At 54.0% G+C, this 23,095-nt stretch overlaps 1 protein-coding gene across 4 annotated transcripts in view; it reads right to left on the minus strand.

Moving 5' to 3' along the window:
* The window catches only part of SH3BP4 (SH3 domain binding protein 4), a 95,263-nt gene that overhangs the window by 45,624 nt on the left and 26,544 nt on the right, over window positions 1-23,095 (minus strand). Inside the window, exons 1-3 of one of the 4 annotated variants that reach the window (XM_073876867.1) lie at window positions 18,185-18,310; window positions 14,992-15,151; window positions 13,950-14,025 (exon numbers count right to left, since the gene is read on the minus strand). The gene's annotated coding sequence lies outside the window, so the exon portion shown is untranslated. Of the gene's footprint in view, window positions 1-13,949; window positions 14,026-14,991; window positions 15,152-15,649; window positions 15,774-18,184; window positions 18,311-23,095 lie in introns of those variants that run through there. The other 3 variants (XM_073876862.1, XM_025889151.2, XM_025889160.2) reach the window with 3 other exon arrangements.

Here is a 23,095-nt window from a genome sequence, read left to right on the forward strand (position 1 = left end):
GACTGGGCCGCGGATCACAGTTTATGGCAACCCCGAGCTGAGAGCCCGCGACTCTGCTCCGTCTCTGCAGCCGGCTTCCCCGCTCCGATCCCTGGGAGCTCTGCCGCACTCAGGCACCCCCGGTCTTTCTGTGACCCCAAGGGTCCTGAGACCCCACTGTCCCGGGAGGATTCCACCCCCGCTTAGCCACTGGAGCGACGTCCCTCAGCGGAGAGGACTTCTAAAAGGTCCGATTTTGTGCTCCGCGGCTCTAGCACTTGCCAGAAGCGGCCGCCGGAGGCCCCCTCCCCCGCCGTCTATCCTCCCGAATATCGCCTCGGATTCACTTCTCCGCACGTCCTACCTTCCAGAAAGTGGTCACTTTTCTGTTCAGAGAGTTGTTGCTACTCTCTTCTTCGGTCTCCTGTTGAGTTCGTAGGTGTTCAGAATGGTTTGATCCCTATTCAGCTAAATTCCTGAGACCAGACGAAATCCAGGTCTCCTACTCCTCCGCCATCTTGCTCCGCCCCCCGCAAGTTCCCATTTTGAGGTTCCTGGTGGACAGGCTTTTTGAGGGACACCAGTGCGCTTTGTACATGGAGGAACATGGTGAGAGAGGGGGCCTCAGGTTGGCTCTTGTTGGAGCAGCCACGTGAGCACCTGGGTCCAGCAGGCGGGGCAGGTGACAGAGGAAATCCCTGTGTAGCTTGGGACCAGGCCAGGCCTCGTGCGCACAGGGGTCGTTTCAAGTAAGCAAGAGCCCACTTTCCTAGTGAAGTGCCTCACCCGCCCCACTCAGACACACGAGGTGTAAACCCATCTTGGAGCGTTCTTCATGTAGGACACACATGTTGGGGGATACAGTAAAAGGTGACACCTGACAGGTAACTCTGGTTTCTCCTTCAGCCTCCATGAAAAGAACTTTAGGGAGCCTGCTCCTAACCGGCACCCTTCTCAACCGGCGCAAACAGAGCCCCATTCTGACGACCGCCTGTCCTGCAAACCGGGTCATCCACCCCGGTCCTCAGTCCCTGAGCTGTGCTGTGATGCAGGGGGCACCGCGGGCCCCGTCTGCAGAGGCCAAGGAACATTCCCGTCCCGCCCGCTGTCCTTGCTGACTCTTCCAGCCAGCTGTCCCAGGCCGGCACCTGCCAGGGCTCTGTGAGCCCATCCCAGGGCCCAAGGAAGCTGCCGGGGATGTCCAGGCTGCTTAAACCAGTAAGCGTCTCTCCGAGTCAATGCCACATCTGCGGTCAGCAGCCCTGGCGCCCCGGGCTCCCCTACAATAAGGACCTAATCACTGAGGGTGCCTATATTTGATTGTGTGCCTCTCCAGCCAGGCTGTCCCTCTGGGTCAGCAAGGACAGTGTCCTTCAGCGGCCCCTGCAGCTCCCTGCACACGGTAATGATCACTCAGCAAATACCCGGACCAGTGAAGGGCCTGGGGGCCGTCCCCACCTCACCGTTCGGGAATGTGGCTGCTTCCCCAAAGCAAGACTTCTTCCGTTCACAGCCTTCCTGATGTCTGCCTGGCGCAGAATGCTGTTCTGAAAACAATAAAGGTTATGCGAGGGGGTGTCTTCCTTAAGTCAACCATGTAGGTACAGGGCATCTGCCCCGTGTCAGGGCAGCTGCTTCAAGAACACAGCGCAGAGAAGACCGTTCCCGCTCGGAGCCGGCTCACAGGAGCGCCGACGACAAGGACCGAGGCTGCAACAGAGGCCGAAACACACGTAACGCCCACCGTCGCCCGCTAAACGGTCTGTCCCTCCAAAGGCTACATGCAATCCTGACTCCCGGTGTCCGTGAATTTGACAACGGGAAGCAGGGAATCTGCAGGCGTGATCAAGTTAAAATAAGGTTATTCTGGCTGAGGGTGGGCCCTAGATCCAATCACGGGTGTCCCCATGAGAGAAGGGAAATCTGGACATGGGACCCAGACACACACAGAGGGCAGCCGGCCACATGAAGACAGAGACGGAGCAGAGACACAGCCGCCGGCCAATGATCAGCAAGACCCTCCTCCTGAGGCCGGCATGAGCCTAGCACCAGGACCGGAGGGATCAGCGCATTTCTAGACAATTCCAAGAACATGAACTGTCTCTCCACCTGCCCCACTGGGCAAACAGCAGCCCAGCTCCTGGAGACCAGAGCAGGACCCCGACGTCCCGCTGTTGTGATACAGCTAAGGGGATGGTCAGATGGTTGCTCCCATGTTTTATTTTTTAAAACTTTTCTTTTTTTTTAAATCAAAGCATACATTAGCAAACCTCTCGTGAATCATTCCCTGTCTCTCCATACAGCCTCTGCTACAAGTCTGTACCAGGCACAGATAAAATGGACCTCAACTGACCTGACAGTTTCCGACGAGAGAGAACTCAGCAGAGGGTCTGGAAGCCAGGACCACGCCCCTTTGGTAATTCACCAAATGGTGAATGGTTTTCCCAGCCATTCCGATGGGGGCACAAGGAGAGGCACTTGGACGGGGAGCAGGTGACCTGGAGCCAAAGGCAGCTGGGAGCAGCTTTTCTTCTGCTTCCCACTAAAAATAAAACAGACCTGAGGATGATTATTCCATACAGAAGCTCAGAAAGAGGGTCGGGGGAAGAAAGAAGCCACTCCCTGGTAGAAAGGGCACCGCCGGGGATGCCTCTGTCCTCGGTTTTGTTTGTCATGGTTCGTGCCCAGACGGCGAGCTGATGCTTGGTGGCCTGTTCTCCCCGGCCCTCGCTGTCCTCTGCAGGGGGGCTGTGCTGTCCACTATCCCAGAGCCCCGTGCAGCACCGGCGTCTCCCCTCCTGCAGGATCGCTGGCCCATGACAAGGCTCCACGCTGGCTGGCGCTGGGGGATGGGGCTGCAAATGGGCCTCCCTCCTTTGGGCTTGGAAACCCTGGTGCAGCCCCTACCCTGCCCTGGGCTCCCCGCGGTGGCCCTCCTCCCCCTCCCTCCCACCCCCCGGGGAAGACGCTACCGCCCACAAGCTCAGACACCGTTCTCACTGGGGTTGGCAGTGAAGGCCACACGGAGCCCAGGTCCTAAGGGTGCTTTCTTGTGTGTGTGTGTCATCGGGCAGCCTTCTAACCGCTGACCGCTCAGTGGCCTCCCACACGTGTGCCCACTTTCTCCTTTCTTTCTGGGCTGGCCTTTGAGGGTGTGTCTTGTCTCCCCAGCACCACCCCCCCGCCACAGCTGGTTCTCCCTCCTTCCTTCCCAGCATCTCCTCCTCCGCCTGCCCAGAGTGCCCAACGTCTCCACTGTCTGTCTCTGTCCCTCTGCTCTTGTCCCTTGGGGAATTCTCTTTAGGGGGGCTAGCTGCCCCCTTGCCATGGGGTGCCCAAACTCATGTCTTGCATGGACAGCTGCTTCCCATGCCCACTCAGGACGGCCCACAACCACCTTCAAGGCATCATGCTGGCCTCCTCTGCCCCTACCCAGGCAGGCCTGCCGCCCACCCCTGCATCCCCATCCTGGCAAACAGCACCACCCGGAAATCACCCACCCTAGATTCCCCCACCCCCAACCAGTCGGTTCTCCAGTTGGACCAGAAAACTGTCTCTGGAAGGCAGTGTTTCTCAACCTCACTACTGCCATTTGGGGTCTGGTCATGTTTTGCTGTGGGGCAGCCTCCCAGCCTCTCCCCGTCAGATGCCGGTAGCAGCCCCAAACCCAGCTGAGACCACCGGTAATGTCTCCAGACACTGTTGCATGTCCCCAAGCCAGCATCGCTGTAAAGGGCCGGAAGGCTAGTTTTTCAGGCTTTGTGGGTGTCTATCTACTGCCACCACTATCAGCTCCACCTCTGAAAGGCCAACACAGTGCAGACACCAAACAAGTGGGCATGGCTGGGCTCCAATAAAACCTCCTTTACAAAAACGGGGTGCCCGCAGGGTTTGGCCCCCCTGCCCCGGGGCCACACGTTGCTGGTCACTGCTCTAGACTCTGCCTGTTCTCCAGCCAACTCCCTCTCCTTCCCCTGCCGCTGGCCTTCCTCAGCCACTCCGCACGTCTCACCTGGACCCCCACCCCCGACGGCCTGCAGTCTGGCCCCCACTGGGTATGGGTTCACCCTGGCCCCGGGAAAGCAGAGATCATGTCAATTCTAACTAGGAAGACTGTATCACCAGTCAGGCCCAGTGAAAAGAGCCTTAACAGTGAATTTAAATCTCCAAAGCAGGTCCAATGAGTACAGATGATGAAACTGATTTGGAAAACTGACTCATCCCAGGACACGCAGGTGTCGCATGGGACCCCAAACCTTCACCCTCACCATGACAGCACGCAGGCTATTTGCTGCTGTCACTGCACCTGCCCAGAGCCGCCCCCCACCCCCACTACCTCCCTGTCTCTGCCCTTCTCTGGGCCCCGGGCACAGTCACAGGATGGAGGGGTGATCCTGGAAGCCTCAGACCAACACGCCCATCCTCAGAGGAGGTCTGCTCGCTGGTGGAGCAGAAACCCCGGCTGGCGGCCCCCCGGGGTAAAGTAGAGTGAGGTGAGCCCTGACTGCAGAGACTGCTGGTCCTGAGAATCCTACAGGACTGGCTGCCTTCATCCTACAGGTTCCTTTCTGGGATGTTTTAGTATCACACTTAAAAACCCATTAAAAATAAAAGGGAATACGCATTGTTTCCCATAGAAATGCTGCTGTGCAGATTTCTGATTGATCTATTCTTTACCAAAACCTGAGAATGTTAGGTAGGATACTGCCCAAAGCAGCAAGGAGCCCTTCTGAGATTTCCTTGGACACAGACATCCCCAAAGGAGAAAGGAAAGGAAGGGAAAGGGAAGGAGAGGAGAGAACGGGAGGGGAGGGGAGGGGAGGGGAGGGGAGGGAAGGGAAGGGAAAGGGAAGGAAAGGAAAGGAAAAAGCCCCGTTGGCACACAGTGGGAAGAGAAAAAGGAGGCCAAGTCCAAGGCCACATGGCCCACCTGTCGTCCCGTCTCCATGTGCACCTGCACCGTGGGTGGGAAGAGCTGGTGCGCAGCGCACTCCCAGTACAGAGAGGGCAGCGTTCTCTGGTTTCCTCCATCCAGCAAGCCCAGGACAGGATTAGTGCCTGGAGCCAGCAGGGGAGAGCAAGACAGCTGCAGGGGCTCTGCCTGCTCCCCACCCCCCAGGGATCAAACCTCCACCGCTGAGGGCACGGGGATGCGACCTTGGGATGCCCAGCGCAGCTGCTTAACAGAAGCTAAGTGCTCGGGCACGTGGGGACCCCGTGGTAGGGCATTGTTCCGAAAGCCAACAGGTGCTGGGTCCCCCTTCTTCCTCTCCACCCCCACCACGTGAGGCCAGTAAGGTGTGTGTTCAACCTGCAAAAAACGGTTGTCAGGAAGGGTTCAGTAAACACCTGCTGCTCCTGAGGGGTCCTCCAAAAGGCGGAGAAGGACCAGTGGGGACACAAGGCAGCCAGCGATGGTGGGGACCCACCATCAGTCAGGTCTGTGAAGTGCAGTTTCCTGGGCCCTGCCCTGGTGCTTCGTGGGTGGGGACAGGCTGAGCTGTCACTCCAGAGTCCCGCCAGAAAGGCGACGGTGTACTCAGATCAGCATCATTTGAGGGGACTTTCATCAAGAGGCAATTAGGTCAAGTCCTGGCTCTTGGAATTTTAATAAATACTGGGGACTGGCATGGGGGCCGGGTGGGGGAGCAGGAACCCAAAGCCAGGGGTCTCTGCAGGAACCAGGAGACCAGAGAAGACAGCTCTTAGAATTTTAGTTAGAACATCAAAATAGAATCAGTCTTAGCACTACGAGCAATCGCCAAAAGGCAGAAACAGTCCAGCGTCCATGAACAGAGGAACAGGCCAACAAAACGTGTCTAGCCATACACACAATGGAGTCTTACTCTCCATAAAAAGGAGGAAATTCTGACCCGTGCCACACCATGGATGGCCCCTGAAAACATGGTAAATGCAGAAGACGGTCATAAAAGGTCACATATCGTAGGGTTCCAGAACAGACATATCCAGAGAGACCAAGAGCAGGTTGGTGGTTGCCGGCAGCCGGGGGCAGGGGGTGACTGCTCACAGGTCTCTTTTTGGGTAAAATGTTTTGGAACCAGATAGAGGGGGTGGTTGCTCAACTTTGTGAATCTGCTAAATATCACGGAATCGCGACACTTTAAAATGTGCCCATCAGAAACCCATTCGGGTTTCTAAAATGTGTGTGTGCAGAGTGAAGAGTCGGAAGACATACCTTCGCCAAAAAACTGGTACACAGTGAGACCTACCTTAGTTCTAATCAGCAATAAACCCCTAAAGGACAAAAGGAACGTATGTGCGGTCAAGAAAAAGGAAAGGAGGCGTCAAAGGAAAAGCGGGCGAAGGAAGAAGCTACGGACAGGAGGGATGGAGGCGGTACTGGTCAGAGGCGCTGACCGAGAGCCTGGAGCACGCAACCCCGCCGCAGCAGTGACCCCGCACAGGGACGGGCTGGGATCACCCCGGGTGCGTTTTAGGGCTCTAAAGACCCAACTCCAACTCACTAAAGCAAAAACAGGAACCGACTCCCACAAGCAAGCCGAGGGAGGCCAGGGGTGTGGATGCAGACACTCAGTGCCTCCCAGCCTCCAGCTGAGTCCCCACCCCTACGGGCTCAGCTCTAGCCACAGATGCACTTCTGCACAATGTGGGAGCGCAGTCAGAGCCGTGAAGGGGCCACTCACGTGCAACTGCAGCTTCTCGTTCCCATTTTACCTGTGAGCAAATTGAAGCACAACAGACGGTCGGTTAGTGGGGCCTCATCGCTGTTAGTCACCCAGACAGGTTTGCTCCAGAGTCCAGGCCACACCCCTCCAGAGCCACACTGGTCAAGTGGGAGCAAAAGGTTCCCCCCAGGAGGGCCCGGTTCCGCACAGCCAGGATGCGCTCACCAAAGTGTCTGCTTTTCTCACATATCGAGATTGATGAACTGGTAGCCTGGCCTCTGAGGCCTGGGTCTATAGGATCTAAGCCCACTCCCGAGTCCAGTGTTTGGGGGCCAGACCCTGGCCAGGAGAAACTGCCTGGGTCACGCTGGCCCAGTCTCACTGGAGGACTGCAAAGTGGGGGTGCTGTCGGCTCCTGCCGCCCAGCCCTACCCTGTCCACAGGGCCCCTCGCTGGGCCACCCACAGGCTCATTCAGATTCACTCTGACGCCCATTCACATGTGGTACCCTGAAGAACTTCCACAGTAACTTGGCATCCCAAGGTGGGCAAACGGATTTCTAGTGACTTACACCCAAACCTGCCCCCTGACAAATATTTAGGGCCCGGCAGACGGAGGCCTGATTCTGAAGTTACATTAAATCCCTCTGAAATCAAGGGATCCAAGCCAGGTGGGAATCTGGTGAGTGACACACCTGTCAGGTCCATCCAGGGGCCCCTGGACAATTCTAGCACCCTGCTTAGCCTTCCACCATCTGACCGCAGATCTCCTGCTATGGGGCCCCTGTGTGATGGTGCTGAGTTCGGAAGCTTCTGTCTGACCTCGCTTTAATCACTGTTCAGCTTCTCTGAGGCACCTGTACGATGAGGTTAGTAATTAATATCCAGCTCGCCCTACCTCTCCCTGAGAAGATCAAGAACAAATCTCAAGAGAGCTTTGCAAACTGTAAAGTGCTGTGCAAAATTTAAATATAAAACGAAGCTACAGAGGACCTCTTCAAACGCTGCACAGTAACATTTCTCTCCCTGGAGCTTCCTCTTTGCCAGGTCTGACTTGGGCCCCGGAACCTGGTGCACCGTTGATTAAAAAACCAGCCTCCTTTGGAAGCCAATTCATGACCTCCTCTTCAACTGCGGCTTCGAGACCTCAATACCGTGTAGCCTGAACAACTCGGGAGGACCCGTGGACGGCCTGGTAATAATGTGGACACTGCCCCTTGACCTGGACGCTAGGTTCCCATTAACCACCTGCAGAGCACCTTTCGTTTTCAGATGTTGTTCTGAGTAAGCCCGAGTTCAACTAAAATCCAAAGAATTTCCATAAGCCAAGTCTCTCTCATTCTGCAAATTTAATATCTGGATTTAACAAAAAGCGAGAGAATTAATGAGGAGATAAAGGAAAGAAGAGATTGAATTGGTTTCTGTCCAGTTTGACGTTGATTTCAGCTGAGCACGCCAGCCCAGGGGAGACATTCGGTGCCCGTCGGACTCTATCCCCGCTCCTATTACCTCCTCCTCATCCCCAAGCCTGTCTTCGGCTTTCTTCCGAGTCAGGAGCTGTTGCCTTTTTTGAGGGTGCTGATCCTTTGAGAAATGCGGTAAGGGTGACAGGCTTTCTCTGCAGAAAACCACCTGTACCTGTAAAGTTCTGCTGCAGACCCCCTAGAAGGACCATGCTAGGAGGTCATGGGCCCCGGGTTAAACACACCTGCTCACTTGATAAAAATGATGTTCAACAGAACAAGACCCAAAACAGAGGGTGGACACGATCCGAGGACACTGCAGCCCAACCTAAAGCATCCATCGATGATCATTAATTTCACCGACAACTGAAGGCAGAGAGGGGGCTGCATATTCCAGCTCCCACGGGGAACAGCGAGGGTAAACAGATTTATGGTGACGACAGGGAAGAAAGGAAAAAGGATCAAGTTGTGTTTACTGAGCAGGGTCTAGGGCAGCCCAGGGGTGGATGGGGGTGGGGGCAGGGGTCCCTGTTCACAAGAAGCCAGGGCAACAGGCACACAACACAGGTGCTGAGCATGGCGGATCCTCACTGGGGGTGGACAGCGGAGCGGGCGAACCCCCGACCTGCTGGGACAGAGGATGGCTGGGTTGTACAGGGAAGACACTGTGTGTGACCTTGGGAAAATGCTGAGCTCAGACTGACGCTGGCTTTTTTTCTAAAGTCTCTGCTTCCTCTTCTGCCAAATGCAAAGCTTTCCTGCTGTCGACAGAGTGGAAAGGAGGTTTCGGATGCATCACAAGTGCAACTCGGGACCTGCGTCTGCCCGATGATGATGGAGCCTACAAAACACGACCAGACTGTGCCAGGAAGATCCAGCTGGTCCCTCTGAGCGGCCCTCCTGCAGGCCAGCTGCTCACTTCTTGGAAAGAGGGGCCCCATGTCATTCACTCTGGCCAGTGGGTCATGTTAATCCCTCTTCTGACCTTTGGGACCCCCGGGACGGCATGAGGTGGGGAAGGCAAGGGGCTTGACAAACAGCATGAACTGCAATGTCAGGGGAGGGCAGCCCGCCCCGACCACATCCCCCCCATGTTCAGAGAAGCCCCATGATGGATGCTCCAGGGGACCCTCAATACAGACACAAGAAAAGGAAGGTCCAGAGAAGCTAAAGGGCTTGCCCAAAATGATGGGGTGATGCCAAATTCCAAAAGAAGGTATGGGGGAGGGAGAGGGCAGCAAGGAAGTAGGGAAGGAGGGAAAGGAAACTGCACATAAATAAGCCCAGGTGAGGATGAATGCAGGTCACCTCCTCGACGGCCCAGGAGTACCACCAGCCGTCACTGCCTGGCCCAGGGACGCCCCCACAGCCCTGCACGCTCCCCCTGATGGATCAGCAATGGACACCTCTACAGGGAAGCCAATCCGCAGCCCGCCTGCTGACCCAACCACTGAGGACTGGCTCAAAAGGCTGAGCTGGCCTAAGCCGCTTCTGAGCACTGGAAGCTGGGAAAAGCAAAAGCAGCCCCGGGGGCAGGTCTGGCCAAGGACTGCTGTGCGCTGGCTGGCAGCCACCCCTGGGCCAGGTGCATGCTGGGTGAGCGGCACAGACCAGGTGACGGGGCAGAAGCACAGGTGTGCGTCGGGGGGGGTGGGTGTGGGGGCGGCTGACATGGGACGTGTGATTCCTGAAAAGCAGCTTCATTTCTCAGATCCCGGTTCTCAGGTCCGCCTCGACCCGCTGTGCTTGGTCTGGATCCTTCCAATCATCCTCCTATTTCTCTTGAGCAAGTCTGAGAGCATATTTAATTCCTTTTCATCTGTAAGAACTTTCTAGACACTGGTTCCATTCTTACAGACAGGAAAACCGAGGTCCAAAGGAATTAATTTATGCAAAATGCTCATGGACTCGTGACTGAAATTCGTCCACACTTAGAAAAGAGGAAAGTGCTAAGCTCTTTGCAGAGACACTTTTCTGACCCAAGAAGAGACTACATTCACTCTGCCCTTCCCAATGCCCCATGAGCTTTAAATAACGAACTAACAAAGGGGAAAACTCAGGCCGGAGAGATAGGGTAATGTGGGGTTTTCTGATTAGCTTGGGGAGTTCTTTGTAGTCTGAGCGGGTTTCAGCAAGCGATTGGGAGGCTCTTGAAATAAACGATGGTGGAGTCTTCCTTCACTCACACCTTTATCTCCAAACCAAGTATGTTAAAAATTTCTTATCTGTCCTCAAGACTTCCCTGCTTGAAGGAGGCTGAAGAGCGCGGGCCGGGGGCAAGGCTAACACACACGGCTTTTAAGAACGCAGGTGCCGTTCTGAGTGTAACTCAGCACCTGGAGTGACGCTCGGCTCTCTCCTCTCATCATTCCCCAGGTTCCACTGAGCCAGCTCATGGCCTCACTCAGATTCAACCGCACTCTTAATGAGGCAGCACTGATGGGAGACATTTGCAGGCAGAGGTTTTGAAAGAAGCTGAGCCATGTCTCAGGTCTGATGCATGGCTGGGGGGCTGCCCTCTAGGACAATGTGAGGTCAGACCTTGCCCCCGGGGGTGTCTGTGCAGGCCTCAGCAGGTGCAGAATCGCGGTGGCCCTGGGTCATCTGGCCAGCGACAGTCCCAGCAGGCCTGGGTGTCCTGCCGTGAAGGATGCCGGACTGAGCTCTGTCTTGAGGACATGTGAAGCGGGAACCCCCTACATACAGACTGGAGCCCAGTTCCATCCTCAAGAGTCACTGCTTAGTAGTTGCCGGGGGATGGGGGCAGGGGCGATGGGAGTAATTACCTCATGGGTACCGGGGATTCTTCTGGGGTGATGAGAAAGTGGTACAGCAGGTAGAGCTGGTGGCTATGCAACGCTCTGAAGGCACTCGATGCCAGGAAATGGCACACTTTAAAATGGTTCATTGGATGTTATGTGAGTTTCACCTCGGAACAAAACAAAAGACCCAAAACCCCACCCCATCAGAAAGGCCTGGAGATGCCTGGTCTGAAAAGTAGCCCCTGAAAAGAAGAATTCATTGGTGCTTCTCCATGTGGTTCAGGCCGAGGGTGCCTGGCCAGAGTGGGCCCTACACCGAGACAGAAGAGGGGTCCAGGTAGCCGAAGGGTAGCTTCCTTTAAGATCAACTCATTCCTGAATTGTATTCTTAACTTTCAAGTAAATGGACAGGTCTATGAGAAAAAGTTGGTTTCACCTCTAAAAATTAGCTCTGCGGCTCACATTTGTGGCTTGTCATTTGTTCCTATTGGTTAGCACCGGACTCGGGGATCCTTGCCTGCGTGAGGGATGTGTCCTTCCCAGGAACCAGGTAAAGGGGGGGGTGGGCCAGAAAGGGGTGGCTTAGGGCATGAGCCTCGCCTCTTATCTGTAAAATGGGCAGGACAGGGCCCTCCTCCAGGGCTGGAGGGAACAAAACAGGGGCGGGTGGTTAGCTGAAGCCTTCCCAGGCACTGGCAGAACCGTGGGAATGAGCCACGGCCTCCCCCAGAGGAGGGACGGGGCTCCGTCCTTGGCTGGCACGCTCCCCGAGGAGCTGTGGGACCAAGTTCTGGTATCTGCCGGTTACACAGTCATTCACACGGGTCTTTAAGTAAAGAGAAGGAGAGTCAGGGCTCATTTCTGCTCCCTCACTTGGTCCATCATCTTGAGCAGTAGCCTTAGAGCAGGTGCTTTAATAAACTATTTCTGGTGGTGCTAACAAGGGGGGGTCACTAAAAGGTTGAGACGCTACCCGGGACTTGCTGGGACGACACGCACCAATCACACCACGAGGCAGGAGCAGAACTCTGGACATACACATTGAAACCCTGGGAAGCGCCACCTCATGATGAACTTGAGATAAATCAGATCTTGAATATTAAAGATGCACAGAGAAAACTGCATTTATGTTCCTGGGCGGGGATGTGTCACGATCCCTTTTTTTGCCACAGCCAGTGGATGATTTCTCTAAATGCTGTAGGACACACGTCCACTCCCCCAAAATCTCAGCCTGATGGCACGTCTGCCACCCCCCAAAACAGGCAGGCTGAGCCTCCCTTCCCAGGCTCCTAGGAACTTTACACCAAGATGGGGGCAACAGGGACCACTCTGGCTCACCTCCAGATGGAAGGCTCTGTCCCACCAACCTGCTTCCTCTTCCTAGACATCTTGCTGCCCCCAAGAACCCTGGTTCAGTGCCAGAGAAAGCAAGCCACATAAATACTGCTCAGGTTACTGCTGGAGCAAGCGAGGGGTCCCAGGCAGAGGCCCCCATTTACCTCCTCTGGCCTTATTCAGGACGGGGTGGCCCCACTTGCCAAGCTGCACCCGAAATCCAAACCCAGAGGGGAGACCACGTGAGGGGTCAGACAGCGAGTCATGTTGTACAACCCACTGGTGTCTATCAAGTTTATCTAGAGAAAAGAACTGAGCCACGTATTTGCTGGTTGATTTCAGAAACCCTGGCATTCCGGCCTGTGCCAGGCCAAAAGAATGCGAGGAATTTGGATGCCTTTCGCTGGGTTTCCCCGCAACCCAAACAGACCACAGCCTCCAGGACCAGGGACTGTACTTATAAGGCAAGGCAGAAGTATTTTAAGTCCTGAGACCTCAGTGTGGGGAGGACTGACCCTAGGACCACAGAGCTCCCGAATTCCTCACATCATTGAAAGCCCCCGGGGCGTAACGTGCAGGCATCCCAAACATTCTTTCTGTCCGAAAGCAGATACTGGAAAACAATGAGACCTGATAGAAAAGGTGGGGAGAGAAGAACATTGGAACAAAATCCAATCATCCATACCCCAAGTTGAACAGAGGATGCAGAAGACTTAGGGAAAAGCCTGGAATAATCCAGGCAGCTGTCCCTTTATATGGAAGGGTTTTTATTATTCAAACGTGATCAGGAAGGAAGCAGCCTCTGAGTGGCTCCTAATGGACTCCCTTCTACCACCCGGTGTATGCAGAGGACCCATTTAATTCTCCCAGATCCTTTCACCTGGTAAGGACACAAGTGTGCCTTTCCAACCCAGGAAGGCCATGTAGATGTCCCCACTGAAGTGACTGTTCTATTGCTGGCCAAGGGAGTAAGAATCAAGAGCCACTAAGATCCCATCTCTGGGTGAAACGAGATGGGGACCACACTGATCCTGGGAGCACCGAGCCCTGCACAGACTCGTCCCATCACTGTGCTGTACACCTGAAACTAACATAGGTTGTATGTTGACTGCGCTTCAATAATAAAAGAAGGAGAAGAAAAAAAAGAACAGCCAAGAAAAAACTCGAGCACATCCTCCGAGGAGACCATTCACTCTGTCCTGGCTGCTGCAGAATGCCCGTTCTGCCAATGTGTTCCCAGGACAGACGCCCTCCCTGAGCCCCTCCCCGAGCCCCAGCGTGGGTGAGCTGTGACCGCAGCCACACGGAGCTCTCTCAACCCGCACCTCGTCACTGGTGGCCATTGTTTGGGAGCTCATAACTTCTTGCGTTGTAAGAATAACTCCTTTGTGCAAACACGAAAGGGACGGCCAACCTGGGCTCTGCCCCGTGGCTGTCAGGGCAGAGAATGAGCTGCCTGTCTGGTTTCTGGGTAGAGTGTTCCTTTGGTGGCGCCAGAAAGGGAAGTCCCCAGTGCCATCTGACCTTCCCAGGTTGGGGACACAGAGCTGACGAGGATATGAAGACAGAGCCGTGAGGGAGATGTTTGCAGAACTGTAAAAGGCCAGGAAACTTCTGGAAGTGACTCCTTCCCTCCAGAGCTGCTCTGCAGCCGTACGGGGCCCATCTCCCCACCGGGGCCCGTGCACGTTGGCCACGACAGTGGTCTCCACACAGCAGGCCGCGACCAGCTGCTCATCCCAGCACCCAGGCTGCACGGCTTACCTCCAACAGGTCACCAGCTTCCTGACGTCAGAGCGAAAGTCCCAGGACCCGGCCTCCCATCCATAGAAGGCAGATGCTGCAAGACAAAAGGGGAACACAGGCTTCAGAGCCTCTGTCACCGAAACCTCTCCACGTGGCTTTCCCTCTTCCACGTCTAGGGTGAACTGTACCCTGAGCCACGTTCACACGGTAAGGTGGGGACAGTGGCGGGCGCTGCAATGTGGCCCCAGATGCACCTTCCATCCCCGCTGCTGGGCGAGGCGTGTAGAAGGGCCCTGGCCTGGAACTGCCCCCTGGAGACCCCTCTCAGCCCTTCCTTCCCTCCCTCCCTCCCTCCCTCCCTCCCCTCCCCGGGTAGCTGCGCAGGGGTGAGAAGCTGCCCCCTCCCCGCTCCCTGCTGCTGATAACATGATGCAGGGCCGCCAGGGTCTCGGAGCTCCTGTGGGGTCTCAGAGGCCCACCCTGGCCTTCCAGGGGCGCTGATCCCAAGCATGAGCCCCCAGTAAACCCCTCATGCAAAGACCTGTGTCAGAGTCGGCTCCCTGGGCAGCCCAGCCTGCAACACGGGCTCTTTGCGATTTTTTTTCCCCCCAGTGCCGTGTCATCACTCATCTGCTGTCACTTCTGCAGAGACTGGCAGTTCAACAGAATAATCTTATCGGCCGATTCCAGTCTCCCTGTGAGCAGTGGGGCTCCCTGGGATGGCTGACTAGTTTACGGGATGCTGTCCCCCCAAGCTCCCCGCCTTGGGGCTTCAACAGTAAAACGAACTCCAGATGTTCAGAAAGGTGTGGAAACAGGAAAAGAAATCAACCCAAAGCCAAGAGAAAACTGCGGCGTGGACACAGTTAATCTCCAAGTAGACAGAACTTCGCGCAAGCGGCATCTGAAGTCGCCAAGGCAAAGGGAAGAGCTCCATCAAAGTCAACCAACACTACGAAAAAGGCACCAACATGAGAACATTTATTCAAACACGACAAAAGATTTAGATCCCAAAGGAGACAGGAAAATGTGGGCTGGGGGCAGGATGCTCAAGACACACCGATGTCCAGCTGGCGCATTGATCATGGACGTGTCTGCCTCGCTATCCGCGGGTCCAAGGAAGACTTGCAGGTCTCCCGAATGTTCGTCCAGGTGCCCGGGGTACTCGGAAGATCCATGCCACTTGAGAGCCCTCATCGTGTTAAAAAGGGGAAAACGTGCTGAAAAGGGACAAGAGGCGGCGACAATATTAACAGACGTGGCTTCTCAGAACGGGGTTGGTGGGGGCTTCTGCGTCCTCGGACGTCTCCACTCTTGCTGATCTGTTCTACAGTGAGTACAGCATTAAGTAGAGCACGCACTTCTTTTTTCCTCATTGTTAAAGAGTCATTCCTCCCAAGTCACAATACCAGCCTATATAAAACTGGGGTGCCTCCTTTCCTATTCCCCACCGCTCCCCCAAATCTTGGCTGGGGTTGTGGGAATCTCTCGCCTCATTCTGACGGGGTGCCAGCTCTGCTGGGCCTCGCTCCCCTGCTCTGGTCCACGCGCGGGCCCCTTGCCTCGGCCTCCTGCACCCTTACTGCTGCTCACCCTACCCCAGGCTGCCCAACGCCCATCTCGCAGCCACGAAAATACACATTTGCTGAGAAACTGCGGACGGCTACCTCGTCTAAACTCCAAAGAGTTGCCAGGTTTTCTCTTTTTGAAGAGCTTACCGCAACACTCGTATTCACTGTTGTTTTAAGGGCTGAGTCACTTAGCATTTTTGGGAAAGGGCCTTGCAAGCTCTCCGGGGCTTGTCATTCACTCCTTCCAGAGGATCATTTAGGCAGAGAGTTTTATTTCATCACGTGAATCTCTGGCAGGTTCCCCAGACTGGGGGTGGCTGGGTCAACTCCTACCTCATACCTAATATGGGAGGACCCAACGTTGCCCAACAAGCTGACTCAGAGATGGCCATGCTGGACTTTGGGCAGGTACAGGAGTGTGGGGGCACACACACACACACACACACACACACACACACACACGGAACCCTTCGGCAATCTGGTGCTGGGAGTGAGGGGAGGGAGGGAGCTCTGGCTGTGAACGGTCCGGCTGGTGAGGTCTGGGGTGCATGGATTAGGTGGACGGGACCCACCGGCCCCCTCCCACCCCCTAGCTCCATGGTCTACCTCTGAAAGCCTTATGTTTCTGCACAAAGACCAGTGCTCCTGAGAGGAGAGTGGGCATAATCTTCTGACCAAGCACTTCTGTCCCCAGGGAGCGGCCACATACCGGTGTGGGCTCCCCAGTCCCCAAGGCCCCCAGAAGAAACCACAGGACTTCATGTAGGTTCACCGAGTTGGCATCAAGTCCCAAAGTCTAAAAGATGCCGAACTCCCGGATACTGTTTCAAGAAACATCACTGCTGTCACTGGACAAAATGAAGGGAAACCTCCAAGAACCACTGAGCTGTCAAAAAGCAATGTGGAGAACACGGGATTCTGTTGTTTTGGGGAGTCTCCGAACACACGTGTCTTCACCCACGGTCCAGTGTCCCCTGCGCATCTGTCAGGAGCTGTTTTAACAGTTTATAGTCTCAGCTGAAGACACAACTATAGAGGGTTTACCCTACTTGAGGAGGTCTGGGAGGCTGGGTGCATAATGTTCCTGACATTGAGACAGGAAACTATATTCATACAAAGACAGAGGTGACAGCTCTGTCCTACATTCTCACTCTGGGACAGTCACCAACAAGACACTCAGCCAGGCTTCCCACATCCCCTATTAATACATGGAACTGTGTCCCCCCAAATTCTTTTGTTGGAGTCCTGCCCTAACCCCCAGGACCTCAGAATGTGACCTTATTTGGAAACAGGTAATGGAATTAAAACGGGGTCATTAGGGTGGGCCCTGGTCCTGTCTGACTGGTGTCTACAAAGGGGGAAATTTGGGGGGGAACACACACAAAGAACGCCATGCGAAGATGAAGGCAGAGACTGGAGTGAATGCTACGGGCAGCCAGCAAATCACCAGAAGCAGGAGAGTCCCATGGAGCAGATGCTCCCTCATAGCCTCAGAAAGAACCAGCCCTGCCGATACTCGACCTTAGACTTCCAGCCTCCAGACGGGTGAGACAACACATTTCTGGTACTCAAGCCACCCAGCGTGTACTTCGCTATGGCAGCCCTAGGAAATTTTACGCTATATCTGCAAAATGGGAAAAGGAATTCTCACGATCCCGCCCATCTCAGGGGCTGCTGTGGGCATGACGGATTTTTTTTTTTAAGGTTTTTAAGGTTTTTTTAAGGTTTCCAAGCCACCATGACAGACACATATGGCTCCAACAGCCAAAGGATCGCTCATACCCTATGTCTGCCGATCTCTGAGTCTGAGCCAGGAACTGGCTTTCCCTCATCCCTACTCCTTATCCTGAAGGACACCAAAGTAGTCGACCAAGGGTAGAAAGTAGAACCAGATAAATTAGTGCCCTCCACCGGAGGCAAACTTTGGCCCAAGGGCCAAATCTAGTGCATCATCGGTCTTTGCATGGCCCATGAACAAAGAACGTTTTCGTATTTTTAAATAGTTGGAGGTGGGAGACAAAAATAAGAGTGTTCTGTGACATGAATGTTATATGAAATTCAAATTGCAGTGTCTGTAAGTCAGGTTGTATTGAACAGAGCCACGCCGGAAACATTCCGTCTGACCCTTTACAGAGAGAGTCTGCCGATCCCGTTGCCATACCAGCCCTACCCATGCAATGGGGCAAAGGGCCAGGCCGTATTTGGCTCGGGGCAAAGGGAAGTGGGCACGGACCCACAGGTGCCTGGTTAAATGCCAGCCGTGCTGGCCAAGCCGATGGGCATCGTGGCTAGAAACACAGACAGGAATGGCCCCAAAGGCAAACTCCATCAACTCACAATGGCTATCAAGAGTGGCTACCCCCGACCTCAGTCAGGGAGGCACTGCCCTGCCCCCAAGAGCAGCTGAGCACCAGGAGTCTTGTAGCGAGCGACCCTCAGAACAAAGTGGGATCTCATGGCCTGACTTCACCCCGCGTTCTTCATTGTGATGGGAGAAAATCAGTCCCCTATAAGAGAGCCAATAATAGAACTAAAAGAAATAAATAAATAACACTCTGGTAGGCTGGCAATGGCCCTTATATTTAACGTTATCAACATCAACACACATGACACCGTTAACTGAAAGCCTATTTAGGCAGGTGGTGGATGATTACTGCCAAGTCAAAGTATCTGAAATCTCACCTGATTTAGGTGGTGACATTTTCTCACCCAGAACGCAGAGCTGATCCACTGATGTTTCCCATAATTAAACAACATTTCGAATTTTACCGAGTATGTGATTTAGAGAGTATGTGATACATTTCCCTCTCCTGTATGAAACCTGTACTGAATACGAACACAAAGGGAAAGGGGTTTATTGAGACGAACAACCAGGCACCCGTGGTGGTTTATTTACGTGTCTGTCCATTCACGCCCCCGGCGTGAATGGGTTCCTACGGGGCACCTGATGCAGAAGCAAGCCGGTGGTCTTAGTCACTGTGCGGCTGGCCGGCATTCCTGGCTGTCCTTCCTCCCTGGGTGGAGGCTTCTGTTTGTCTCTGTGTGTGACAGAGGGACTCGGTGCTACCTGTCCCCTTTCTTAGACACATGGACGCTCACACCTGCAGCCAGATGCGGTTTCTCCTCCTCCTCTGGGTTTCTGCCCCCTCTGGTTGCAGCTGGTGGGTCCTGTTCTGGAAATCTGTATGTATTTAATTATCACAGAAACAGACGGCCATGCGTGAAACCAGAGCGGCTTCCACAACAATCAAGCAGAGCATTTTGCAGACTCATTGAGGTGAATCATTTAAAAATGGCCTGCTAAATGAGACATTAAACTTTTGAGGAAAAATTTAAAAAACTGGACAACAGACGACTTCACTTGCGTCTTTGTGTTGTTACTTGACTTTAAGGTGGAAATCAGGAGGCTGTGCTGTGATTCATGCCTCATGTGGCTCTCCAACTCACACTCAGAAGGGACCTCCACCCAGTGAAGATTCACAGACACGGCTTTTTGCATTAAAAAAAAAAAAGCAAAGTTTTGGGGCGCCTGGGTGGCTCAGTGGGTTGAGCATCTGACTCTTGACTTCGGCTCAGGTAACGATTTCAGGGTCGTGGGACGGAGCCGGGTGGGGCTCAGCAGGGGGAGTCTGCTTGTTCCTCTCCCTCTGCTCCTCCCCATCCCCCCAAATAAATAAAATATTAAAAAAAAAAAAGGAACTTTATTCTTCTTCCAGATTCGACTAACTTTTCCAACTAGCCGGGTGGTCACTTAAGGACGTTCGCAATCTGACCCTGCTCGCAAGCCTGGGCTTCCCCAGTGAGACCGGAAGTTTAAGTCCAGTGTCTGGATAATGAAGGAGAGCTGCCCAAGGGCGGCATCCTGGGCTTTTGATTCTGACTTTTGATTCTTTTTCATTCTAACTGTGCCTGTGGATAAATGGGTGATGGCTCCAGTCAGGGAGCTGTGTCTGGGAGCGGGCTGTATGGCAGGAGGCAGCCAGGTAAATGGAGGATTTCTGTGGGTTCCCATTTCAGCTCTGCCCTTCGCAAGCTCGATGGCCTTGGTTATTAAATGGCCTAACTCGAGTCTGGGCCTTGGTTTCCTCAAGTGTAAAACCAGGCTCTCCATATCATGCAAGAGTCCATCCAATTAGACTTTTCTTTTTCTTCTTTGGAACATGAAGGACCAAATACTTAGTGCGCCAACTACATAGCAGAAACCCCACAAAATGATTGGGGAATAAATAAAAGGTTGAGAACCTAACTGCTAACATTTGCATCAGGTAGTGGTTCTCATCCTAGCGCCAGGCCGACTCCTGGAGGCCTCACTACAACAGACGGCTGGACTCCACCCCTGCGGCTTGGGGCTGGCCTGAGGGCCTGCTCTTCTCCCTTGCTCCCAGGCGATGGCGACGTTCCTGGTCCCAGAACCACACTTTGAGAACCACTGGTACAACGCATGATGGTTGATAACGTACTTTCCCGCTAGGCCTCCTGGCTGTTTCCCACAGTGACGCCATGCAGTGGGCAAGCAGGTATCGCTGTGCCCATTTCCGAGATGAGACCACTGAGACCAGACACTTTCGACCACTGACCTGAGGTCAGGAAGTGGAGAGCCGGGGTCACCAGGCATGGTGCTGGGCCAGCACCAGGGACTGATACACAGAAGATGGTCAAATGCAAAGTGAACGGAGGAAGACAAAGCAGGTTGTGGTAAGACCAGATGTCTCCAAGTGAGGGCATAAAGATGCCACACTGGGCTCCAATATCACCTTTCCTTCCTTCTTTCCTTCTTCTGAGACATAAATTATAAAACCTCCCAAGGCTTGTAAAGTAGGAGGAAATTAAGGACCCTGCCTGTACCAGGTGAAAGGAGTTCAGGTGTGAGTCTTGGGAGAGGGTACAGAGTCCAGAGCAAACCCCCCCCCCACACGCACACACAGCAAATGACAAGAAGGCTGAGAATATTTCGGACAACTTGGTGTGTTGACGACTCAGACCCTGTTAGGACCGGGACTCAAGTCCTGGCTCTGTCTGAATGCTGTGCTGAATCTTCTTCTCAGTGGCGGGCAGGGTAGGGAGCCACCCGGCCCAGGTGTGAGTGCTGGCTGCTTCTTCCAGAGCCCCACGGCCCCCTGCTCGCCCCTCCTCGGCCAGGGCCACCAGCCTGGTGACCTCTCGGATGCTCCTTCCTGGGGTCAAATCGACACCCTGGCAACCTGTCACCTGGGCAACAGTTTAAGAGGCAAGAGAGGGAGACATGCAGCTCCACGCCTGACTCATCCCAAACTAAGACCCTGGGAAGCCTCCCCTCCCTATTCAGCTTTGTAAAAGGGCTGTTGAGGGGGAGAGGCACCGGCCTCCCTATGGGACTGTGGTTTAGAAAACCCAGCCAAAGTGGTGGAGCAAAGGGCAGAATACTTACTTTCTAAGAGCGTGAAATGATTCTTCATTCATTAATCCAACTACGTATCACAGACCATTCCCCTCCCCCTGCCTCCGAGAACAAGCCATACCCGCAAAGCGTATATAGAAACTGGGTCAGAAACAGAATCGCTGGGACACACACTTTCTGAAGCCCAAGACCTGAATAAAGTAATAAGGGGACCATTCTGTATTTTTAAATATTTATCCAAAATGAATCTGCAGTTTCTAAATCTCTTTGTTGAGATAAGCACAGTGTTATCCAGGAATGCAAAGCAGTGCCCAACCTCAGGGAATATCCTACTTTTTAACCAAGGCGTTTTAAAAAATGTAATCTTCAAAGAAAAAAAAAAAGTTACAAAAACATGCAAACCCGAAAAAGCCACTGGAGTGGTGTGCGCCTCGGGAAACGTTTCCACTGATGGCACTGGGCTGGGGGACTACCATCCCCCTGGCCACCAGCAAGGCTGCGTGGAAAGTCACCTCCCTCGGGGTCCCCCCAGCTTCCTGCTACAGCGTGAACGCATGGAATCGGGTCCTGGAGAGAACACAGCAGGCCAGGTGGTTATCATGGGGCCTGAAAGGTGGGTTCTGTCTGCCATCTCTCTTCCCGACAAAGCCATCTGCCCCTGCATGACCCGTCTCTCCGAATGCCGGCTCCAGGTATTTACTTAGGTTTGCCTTCATCATAAGCAACCGAAAACTAAGCATGAGAAGTGAACACGGCTATAAATGCAGCTCGAGCTTCTGTGGCTGGTGCCCGTTTGGTTCGGGGGGACAGCAGGAGGTTAGAGTATCAGTGGGCCACTCTGTGTCATCTCACAAATCCCCATCGGCCTCTGCTCCTCGTAAAGCACAGAGGGACAGCAAGGGAAGGAAGAAACTCGGGACCTACATTCTGGAACTGGAAGGAACAGAGAGCAGGCACAGAAATTCAAGCCTGGAAACGGAAGACACCGAGGGACAAAATGCTCGCCTGAGTGCAGAACCGGGTGCGGGGGCTCTAGACGGGGAAGGCGCCAGCCAGCAGGTGCTCAGGGAGGACGCCAGGTGCACCGGGCGGAAGTCCCTCTGCAGGTGGGAGTCCCCAACTCCTTATGTCAGGCTCTGCATTCGGAGGTCAAATCAAAACAGATGGATTCACAAATGTGAACCTGGCAGCTGACCACTGGGCCTTCTGGCCAAGGCACAGACACAGCTGGGTGAAACGAATGAGCACATTCAGGCAGCTCTGGTCCGAGCCAGTGGGCTATTCTATAGTGTCAGAAATTCCCAGTTTAGAAAGCTAAGGAAATAATTTTGTTCCATTAATTAAATACATTGGGCGCCTGGGTGGCGTCTGACTCTTCATTTCGGCTCAGGTCATGATCCCAGGGTTGTGGGATTGAGCCCCGGGTCGGGCTCTGTGCCGAGCATGGAGCCTGCTTGAGATTCTCTCTCTCCCTCTCTAGACCCCTGGTCACTCACGTGTACTCTCTCTCTAAAAAAAAAAAAAAAAAAAATTAATAATAATAATAAGATACTCTGCTAAATTGGAGAAAAGCAAAGGGTATTCACACTCCAACAGATATTTTACATTAAAAATAAATACATTTGCCCTGGCTCGAGTCCAGGCTGAAGGCCAAGGCCATCAGGGCTCATAACTCCCACGGAGTTCCTGACCTTAGGTTGGGCCTGGACCCAGTTCAGGCCCCGCAGTCCCAGGCCACATGTCAGCAGGGAAGCCCACCGCAGCCTTCTGAAGGCGCCAGGAGCTATGACCTTCAGTTCCCTGCATTCAGGGCTCTGCTCAAATGTCGCTTCCTCAACCCCTCGCGGGAACTTGGTGGCCTGAAACACCAACTCATTCTCTTTCAGTCTGGAGGCCAGAAATCTGAAACCAGTCTTAAACTCAAGGTACTGGCTGGTCTGGTTCCTTCCGGAGGCTCTAAGGAAAGAATTTGCTTCCCAGCCTTTTTTGGCTTCTAGTGGCCACCCGTGTTAACTGGCTTGTGGCCCCTCCTCCATCCTCAAAGCCCACCACCCTGATCCCTGTCTCCTTCATCACAAGGCCTTCCCTGGGGTCGGATCCCCTTTGCCTCTCTCTCCTAAAATGACACTTGCCATTACATTATATTTAGGATAATCCCGGGTAATTTCTCCTTAAATGAATCGTATCTGCAAAGTCCTTCTTCCATATAAAGTAAC

Source organism: Callorhinus ursinus, unplaced genomic scaffold (assembly GCF_003265705.2).
Source record: "Callorhinus ursinus isolate GAN/ISIS: 27379988/994484 unplaced genomic scaffold, GSC_fseal_2.0 scaffold2, whole genome shotgun sequence".
In the NCBI taxonomy this organism is placed as follows: Eukaryota; Metazoa; Chordata; class Mammalia; order Carnivora; family Otariidae; genus Callorhinus; species Callorhinus ursinus.